Raw genomic sequence first — 9,368 nt, 5'->3', positions numbered from 1 at the left:
CAGGCCTGGCACAGGGTGCCCAGAGCCTTGAAATGCCCAGATGGACAGTGTCCCAGCTGAAGGTGTCCCTGCACGGCAGGGGTGCCACTGGATAGGCTTTCAGGTTCCTTCCAACCCAAAACCTCCTCTGAGTCTACAGTTCTATGATTCCAGTTTCTGCAGCTTTTTGCAGAGCAGAGCTGATTTATACAATCGCAATTCTCAGCTTGGCCTCACACTGAGAGGATATCCAGTGCTCAGAAAATCTCTGAATCTGATGCTGCTGTCTGGCAGTGCAGAACGGCACTGGCTACAACAAACAGGTTATTGCATATGACAAATAACTGTCCTCAAAGTAAGACAGACACTAAAGCATAGTGTTCTCCCTAAACTCTTAATTCACCCAACCTCTGGGTTCAGAAATAAACACATACATAATTTCTAGGCAGGCAAAAATAGTGAGTAATGTAAAAATTAAAATAATTCAAAATATCTCTTCTCATGTACGGCCAGGATTATCTGTATTGCAAAACTGATTTGCCAAAAAGAGGAAACATATGGTTTCATTGTCATCAAGCTGTGGGTTTATGTTTTGCTGATAAGAAAAAGAAATGAGAGAGCAACCTAGGCATGCCTGCCTGGTAAACATTTCCTGTGCCCTTCCACAGCAAAACAGTGAGTAAAATCAAATACATTGCATAAGTATCTACCAAAATTATCTAAACTGCACAAGTAATTACCTGGAAGCACGTTAGCAAGGCTGTCACTTGCGGTCTGTGCAGAAAGAGAGCAATCCATGTCTTTGTCTCATTATTCCCAGAGAAACAAAGGTTACCCCTTTACATTGCTTACTGTTGGGAATTGATACCACTAAAATACGCTGGAATAACTAGATGCCAGAAAGAAAGGGAACACTAGGGTCTATCAACACTGTAGAAAATAAACACCAATATTATTGCTGCAAGTCTCTTTTCCTAGAGAAGCACACCTCAGAAACTGGTGTCCCTGAAATCACAGGTGTGTTAAGCATCCACAGCAATCTCAAAGAAGAGCTCTGGGAAGAGCTCACTGTGTTAAAAAGCAAAAGAAAAGCAGCTAGAAGTGAAATATGAAATAAAGCAGATGTAGCAAAGCGTCTTGTATAGAGTGAAACTGTCTGGCCCTGGCATTGGTCTCCTCACCACCAGGCCTTTGCTTCCTTGCAGAGCTGGCCTCAAGGGCTGCCAGGGCTGGCCTTTTAAACCAACAAATGGCCACCAGGATCTGATCCTCCCACGAGAAAATCCAGATGCTGGCATGGTTTTTAAAGAAGTTAGTGTAAGCATGATACCAGACCTACAGTAAAAGAGTGGGGTGAGACCTGGGCTACAGAAGCTGCAGAGATTAACCAAGGTCCCCAGCTGTGCTGCAATCCCTGGGCAGCTGCTGTGAACATGTGGGAAAGCTCTTAGAGACCTGTCTGCCTTCCAGCACACAGGTATGGCTCTCTGAAATTGTTCCCTGGGGGGAAGCTTTGGCGGCTCAGGCGTGGCACAGAGCACATGCACCAAAGCACAGCCCCCTGCACTCCCATCACTGCAGGGAGGCAGCGTCAGGCTCAGCCACCACTGCTCCGGGAGCTTCACCCCCCAAATCCTGATGGAGACCTGCAAGAACTGAGCAGCAGCCACAGGACTGTTCCTCTGGGTCAGTCACAGAGAGGAACATCTGGACAACTGCACAGGGTAATATTTGCAGGTACCCAAGGAACACATCCGTCACAGCACGTTACCTGAAAAAAGAAATGCACCTTATTAATATGCGGTTCTGGCACCTGCCTCATATCAGCATTTCTGAATGAAAATATTCCCCATAAAACATTCCATGTTTCTATTGATCAAACTATTTTTAAAGTGTGATAGAGGGAACCCAATATCTGATGATTCTTACAGGCCACCATTAAATATTTGTAAAAACACCTTTTTAGAAAAGCCAGTTCTCCCATTAATATGTAACTTCCATGCAATTAAGAAGGAGAGTAAAAAGGTATTTGAAGAGAGTTTATTTCTGTGTTCACAAATCCATACTCAAATAAGCTCTCTGCTCCTACCCTTGTTATAGCAGATACCTCAGGCTCACTCCTACCCACTTCCTTTATTTTATTCAGTGTTCTGTTTAGTAGATAAAACTGATTTCTCGGCACATGTAATTTACAACATGCAAGGGTTCAGGTGCTGAGACTCCCACATCCATCACATTTTGGGCAGCATTGCTTTCATGGAATCACAGAATGGTTTGGGTTGGAAGGACCCTTAAAGCTCATGCCATTCCATCCCCTTCCATGGGCAGAGACGCCCTCCACTTGGTTGCTCCAAGCCCTGTCCACCTGGTCTTGGATCCAGGAATCCAAGGGGCAGCCCCAGCTGCTCTGGGCAACTTATGCCAGGGCCTCACCGTTCTTTCAGGTCACCATAGGACTTGCAACATGCGAGTCCCAGGGCAAGTGTGCACTTTACCTCTGCCACCAGGTCCCTCTGTTCTCAGACAGGTTTTGGTGGGCAAATCCTTGCTGGTGTCCTTCATTGGGCCAGTGAAGTCTGGATTTTTATAATTTCAACTTTCACCGTTATTTTTTCCCACCACTAATGAATAATCTCTCATTCAATAAACAATTGTAACATTTCTGCAGAGGGTGCAAAGTGATCCGCTAGTTGGAAAGCCAGCCACTGAAGAAGCCAAAAGAAACCCCAGATGTATTTCCACAGGGAAAGCACATCTCTGTTAGGAGCCATGGACAGAGGAAGGCTGAGGGATGCCCCACTAGAAAAGTGGACAGGACAGAAGTTGTGTGCTGCCCCATGTGTGCTGCCTCCTGCAGCATCCCTGCCTGTCCACTGCCCACTCCCAACACGCCCTACTCTCCTGCACTGCCCTGGGTGCTGCCAGACACAGAGCTCAGCCTGGCTGCAAACTTGTCTTGCCTGGCTCTGGGTTATCTGCCTGCACCAGCTCTTTGATCTGGCTTGTGCACAGCAACAGGCACGTGCTGGGGCACTGGACAGGGCTGATAAGAGCAGATGTGCCTGCACGATGTGGCCGGTGCCTCTTGCTTCTGCACCACACTTGCCACACTGGGCACAACCTCTATGGATGGCTGGGGCCACACTGCACTGACCTACTTGACCAAAAACGTTCTCAAGGAGGAAGGGTCCAGAGCTGGACAAAAAACAGTTCAGTCATTAAAAATCCACCCCCAATGTGAAATTTTAGGTGGACCAGATCTGCATGCTACTTGATGGTCATATTTTAATTTTTTGCCAAAAAGCTTAAAACATAGGAATTGCATTTCCACAAAGAACTGATCTGTAAAGAATATAGAAACTTTTCAACCTTTTATCTTTGCAACCACTTTCCTGGTTTAAAACAGATGATGGAATACAGGTTCGTTATTTTTCATGGGGAATTTCCAATCACCCTGTTAAGCAAAACAAGCTGGGATGCTACAGACCTTACCTGCATTCCCTCCCCCTGGCTGGCCCACTTTAGCTTCCTTAAGTCTTTCCCAAGAGCAATCTGAAGGTAATCCTGTCCTTGGTTTGCTGCGTTAAGCTGTAAAATGCACACCACAGAGCTGTGACCTAGCATCCACAACTGTCAGCAAGAATTTCTGTGAACTGATTTTTCAGACACCAGTCTGAAAAAGTTAGCAATAGCATGCCTTTTATTATGGTGACAGAAGTCATTTGTGGGCTGAGAAGCCAACAGCCAGATTTAAAACCCATCTCTGTGGTTTTATAATTTTTTATTTTGCTTCTCTCCCGGTTGGTTCTTTTCCTGACAGAGTCTGGCTTTCCTGTTCTGGGCTTCACGCAGAGGGACGTGCAGCCAGCAGCCTGGCCACGGCCACCAGAGCAAGCTGCAAACTGCTGGGTGAAAGCCACGCAGCATCCTGCCAGGAACTGCTCAGGCACAGCAACAATTAACAGCACAAGTCAATAAACACACCTGCTTTCATCCTCCCTGCACACAGGAATTGCTGCAAGGTGGCACCCAGACAGACAAGAATGCCAGTATAAGGACAGGGAACCAGTGCATTGTGCTTGCTTTTTGCCATTTAAAAAGTCAAGGACTGCAGGTGAGTTATGCACAGAACGACAAACAGCTGGAGGGAGCAGAGCAGAGCAGAGGAGGGCAGCCCCATGTCCTGCCCTTCCTTTGTGCACAGCTGGGGAGCTCGGGGCTACACGTGAGAATTCAGCTTCTGGGCTGAAACAGATTCAAATGAATCAAAACCTTAGTCCTAACCTAAATTTCTGCAGGTATTAAGAATAATGGGCACCAGGGCTCTCCTGCCTGTGCGAAACTGCCCCTGGTTTTGTGGGGTACCACTTCTTAGAGCAAAGTGGAACCTCTGTGTCCAGTCCAGATGCCTCTTTTGACCCAGTCAACTAGCAAAGATTTTGGAAATAACTGTGGCTGTAAGCAGAAACCTTCCTGGGTGTAATTCTGCTTTTACATGAAGGCACAGATTTCTGCTCTTCTGAACAGGAAAAAATCAGACCCCAAAACTTGCCTTTTGCAGCTCTCTGAGCTCCCACAGGCCAAATCATCCTCCTACACACTGTTCCCAGCCCACACACGCACTCGGGGAATTTTGTACACCATCCCTTCACCCTACTCAACTTCTGTCCCCATTTTGACCTCTCCTCAAATTCATTCCCAATCAAAGCTACTCTGCTTAGGAGTCTGGAATACAGGAGCAGCCTTGTGACTGGCTTTATTTCATCCCAGAAATAACAATGGAATCATCTCTCCCAGGTCCATTGGAGGAAAGGCAAGCAGTTAACCCATCCCTTTCCCCAACCCTGCTTCTGCCAGCCACCACCACTCCAATCTGGGCTCAGGCAGCTGCGACTGCTGCCCGCCCCGGAGCTACTGACCCCCCTAAAGATGGTGCTGGGCCAAAGGAGCTGTGCCCTGCTGCAAAGGCTCATTTGTAATCCAGGCACCAGCTCAACCCCCATCCCTGAGACCCTCAGCAGACACAGGAATTGATTTATTTTAGGGAGCAGTTGCTCATTCTGCAACTTCTGCATTTCTCTCTGTCATCTGACAACCAAATGAGAGGCAGACGTTCATGCAGACTGCAAAATCACCTCTCTGCCAATCCTGATCCACTTGGCCAGTCAAAACTGTTCTTTGGAATAACATGCTTTCTCATCTGCAGCTGCATTTCAAAGACAGTGAGTCAATAAAGTGCAGAAACAAAAACTGACAATTCTCCTGTGTGTTAGCTTGTCTCCACCATAACATTGAAGGCAAGACTCTCCAGCGCACATAAAAAGTCAGTGGCAATCATGATTAGTAAGCAAAATCACGCCAATTCTATCACAGTTATAAATCTCTTTGCTGTAGAGTTGCAGTGATGCTTGGGGATGCTCTGCTTTTCTAGGGGATAGGTCCAAGGATGTCCTGGCTCTGACACAGTGGGAACAGCAAAACTGGCAGCAGTTCCACCCTTTAAAATAGACTACACCACCCAGAAAATGCTGGGTTATCCACTGTCATTGGGGTGCTTCTGTGTTTTAAGACTGACTTGTGATTTTTTAAATTTCAATGTTTCAAAGCATTCAGCTTACCTCATTCTTTAGCTGAAATTCAGATGTCTACTAATAGTCTGTCTCTCTAGCCTAGGTAATTTCAGAGTAGCTAGGACAAAGCATTGGAGAATACCACAGGGAATAATCTTGCACTGTGGAGGACTCAGAAAACCCAAAAGCTCTCTTCCTTCTCAATTTTGTACTGTTCTAATGGTTTAATGACAAGCACAAAAATCCTTCCCTCAAAGCAGTATCAATGCCTGGTGCAAATGCCTAACCATCCAGATTAACTCCTTGCAGTACAGGAGATAAAGCCAATCACCAGACACTCTGCAACTGTCACTTCTTTTACATTACTTAATACAAAGTTTGACTTTGAGGTCATGGATTAACAAGAAAGGAGAAATAACCCTGGGGAAATGACAAGCCCATATATTCCAAGCTGTATCACCTTCTGCCCTGTGGAAATGGAAATTTGGGATCCAGGTTTTCTTCTGCAGCCTAAAAACAGAACCACATGTGAGGATGGCAGGGACAAGGTGATAAAATTCTATGCGGCCATACTACAGAACAGCAGCGCTCCTGGCTTCCAAGAACAACTTTGTTTTTGCTGTCCTGGAAGAGCAACTGTAAGTTCTTAGTTAGGTAATTTCAGTTTCTGCACTACCAAGGAAACTCCAGAAAAAATAAAAGTTGCTCACAACAAAAGAACAGCTTAAGTCACACCATAGGTACATCCACCCCGGTGCTGGCATCCCACCACGGCCACCAACATTCAGGCTACAACTGAGCCAAAACATGCTGTCCTGCCTCTGTCCTCCAGCAAACTGCAACTTCTATCTGTTCTAAGCAAGAGACCCCATCCCTTTCTTTCAGTGGTGTCTGCTAGATAATTCCTTCCACAATTAGGTCTGAACAGAGCACCCACTGCAGCCTGCAGCATTTCCCACCTCACGAAACCTCTCCCCTTCCCTGGAAAGTGGAGGAACAAGGCAGAACCACAGACAACAGCCCAGCAGTGAGACCTACTAATTAAAAACCTGTCATAATGAGTGTTTCTGCCAGATCCAGCATTCATTGTTCCCCTGTCTGTGGCTGCACGGGATGTGTTTGTCGATGCATCTCTGTGTTGGCAGCAGTACATGCTACCTGGTCTGAAAGAGCTACAGGAGGGTATTAAGGAATGAGAGGAACCACAGCAAAAAAAAGGTATCACCCTGGATAACTGGAGGGCCAGAGCCTCCCACTTCAGCAACATAAGGACTAAAAATAATTATATTCCTTTGTGCTTCTCTCTCTTTTTCCCGTTTCACCCAGAAGACCCCGGTATAACCTGGGCAGCTTCAGAGGCACCAGTACCTGAGTGGCACAGGCTGACAACAGCAGCCAGGCCAATTCCCACAGGGCAGGAGAGTGCTTGGGTCCCCTGACACAAGCCTTTCAGGACCTCAGAGGCTTTTCCAGAGAATTTACTGAGCCTGGCAAGCACTGGTTGATGAGTGTCCACAGAACACTACCACAGCATGACACTGTAAACACTGCTGTGACAGCACAACAGCCACAGCACAGAAGGCTTCTTCTCAGCTCCAGAATCTATTGTGCTCTTCCCCTACACATTTGCTGACCTTCCCTCGGGGTAAGCGCGGCTCCCACAGCTCCTCAGGGAACCACATTGCTGACCCTCCCCAGTCTGAGGGTGGGATCGTTCTGCCCGCTCCTGTCAGCCCTTCAAACCAAGGCAAGACCAGGAAAAGTGCAGGGTGTTTGAATCTCACAGCTGTGTCTCAGGAAGCTCTAAGACCTCTAAATACTACAGGCATCAGGGCTGTACTAAGGAACTTCCTTTAATTTCTCTCTCATTCATGCGTTAATTCAAATGGAAATCCTGCCACATTTTTTTCATCCTCTCAGAAGGAACATGTGAGGGAGTTTATCTGTGCAAATCTTTATTATCACCTTATTGCTCATGGTCTGAAATAATGTAAGGGGGTAGTTAGCATCAAAAAGGATCACCAATAAGGACAGGATGCAATGAAAGATACTGTACACTGTGCAACAATTGGCAGCAAACATTGACGTATAAATAACACGGTCACATTTAGACGAACAAGAGTTTAATTTAAAATTATACAACTAGCCATCATTTTAGCTATCTAAACTGCTTAGGGTTGCCACCAGTACATCCACCTGACTCAATAGTTCCAAATGCTTTATTTGCGAAGGTGGAATTACACCATGGAAAAGGCCCATGAAACAGCAGAGAGGGTGAAGAGCCAACACCAAGCTAAGGTCTGGCAAAGCCCTGGGTGCTCAAACATCACTGCTGGTCCTACAGCCAGTGCAGCACAGCCAAGCCCTCACCCAGCATATTCCAGTTTAGCACCTTACTGAGAGCTCCTGCTCCACAGTTTTGGTGTAGTTGGCTTGGAAAAAATGGTCTTTTTCATTCTGGCTGGAGACATGGCTCAGAGGTGCCAGGTCTGTAGATATCCAAGGGATTAATTGAGGGTGGATTTCTAATTTGAACCCCAAATAGTTTTTGGCAGATTAGCATTCCTCGCTGTTTTGTCACAGATCTGCACAAAGCAAGATTAACCTACGCAGAAACAGAAAGGCTGAGTGTAACACAGGACATGCCACTTCCAAAACTCATTTTAGTGTGGCCAAACCCAGTCCCACAAGACTTTGACACAACACACAAAAGCAGCTAAATATACATTATTTTAAATAAGAGAAAAGTCAGTAATTAGCAACACTATCAGACTAGAGCAACAGGGTTTACACTTGGGTTTGAGTTAATTCTCTAAGCCCATTTCCCAGAACTTGTTTAGTGTTTTCAAATTAACCGCTATATTAAATTAAAATTAAACTGTCAAGCACATTCAGAAGATACAATTTAAAGCACTGCTACTAGCATTTAGCTAGTAGCTAAAATACATTTGCCAATTTCCATAGGCACAACAAATTCAGGTCATTAATGAAGTCTTTTAGAACTTCACGAGCCAAATAAATCGCGAGGATATGAGAGAACAGGCTGCACACGAGAAGGAGGTCTCTGGATTTCAGCAGCACTCAGCTCTGCTTGCATTGAAGCCAGGGAAAAGCCCATCTACTCTGTGATCTGAAGAAAAGAGGAAGAAACCCCCGCAACCAGCAGGTCATGGCAGCTGCACCAAGCTCCAGCATCCTTCCATCTCACCTTGGTCCTGGACTGCAGAGGTGGCTGTGGCTGGGAATATGCATCTCCTGCCGCCTGGGCCAGCAGGTCCAGACCATGTTCTGCTCCCTCCAGGCCCAGACACCCACCAGCCCCACAGCCCTAGCAGCGAACATGTCCCACCAGTTCAGACCCTCCCTCACCTCACATCACCTCCAAATTATTGAACCCACTTAAGCCAAAGAGGTTTTAAAAGAATTTTATAGTCTATGCAATTGAATTGGGTAAGAAAACTCCAGGGAACAGAAAGATAAGAAGGAAAAAGCTTTGCTTGATTTCTCATTCCACCCCTCCATGTATTAACATATTCCATTAAACCACTGATATCTTAATTTCCTTCCCAGCTCGGTGATACACACCCAGGAGCGATGTCCCTGAGAACCAGCACTCCCTTCTGCCCCTATGCACTCGTTCCCTGCGCCGCGGCCATCCCAGCGACTGAACCCCAAACTTGTATCATTGAACCGCAGCGCCTCCTCTGTGGGAGCAACCACCCTCCCCAGGGCCCCGGCAGCCCCGGGTGAGCCGCTCGGACGCTCCGGAGCGCGGCTGCTGAGCGCAGCCCTGGCGGCTCGGCCCCTCCGCCCGGCCCG

General features: G+C 46.8%; 1 long non-coding RNA gene across 1 annotated transcript; it reads right to left on the bottom strand.

Moving 5' to 3' along the window:
- Positions 1–289: 289 nt before the first annotated feature.
- Positions 290–9,310, bottom strand: LOC134432970 (uncharacterized). Its single transcript, XR_010031439.1, has 2 exons — positions 9,135–9,310; positions 290–8,679 (listed from the first exon to the last, which is right to left on the bottom strand). It is a non-coding gene; the product is annotated as an uncharacterized LOC134432970 (long non-coding RNA).
- Between the last annotated feature and the right edge of the window lie 58 nt (positions 9,311–9,368).

The sequence above is a fragment of the Melospiza melodia genome (assembly GCF_035770615.1).
Source record: "Melospiza melodia melodia isolate bMelMel2 chromosome 10 unlocalized genomic scaffold, bMelMel2.pri SUPER_10_unloc_1, whole genome shotgun sequence".
Classification (NCBI taxonomy): domain Eukaryota; kingdom Metazoa; phylum Chordata; class Aves; order Passeriformes; family Passerellidae; genus Melospiza; species Melospiza melodia.
Note: the sequence above shows the minus strand (reverse complement) of the source record. Positions and strands in the feature narration are given on the sequence as shown.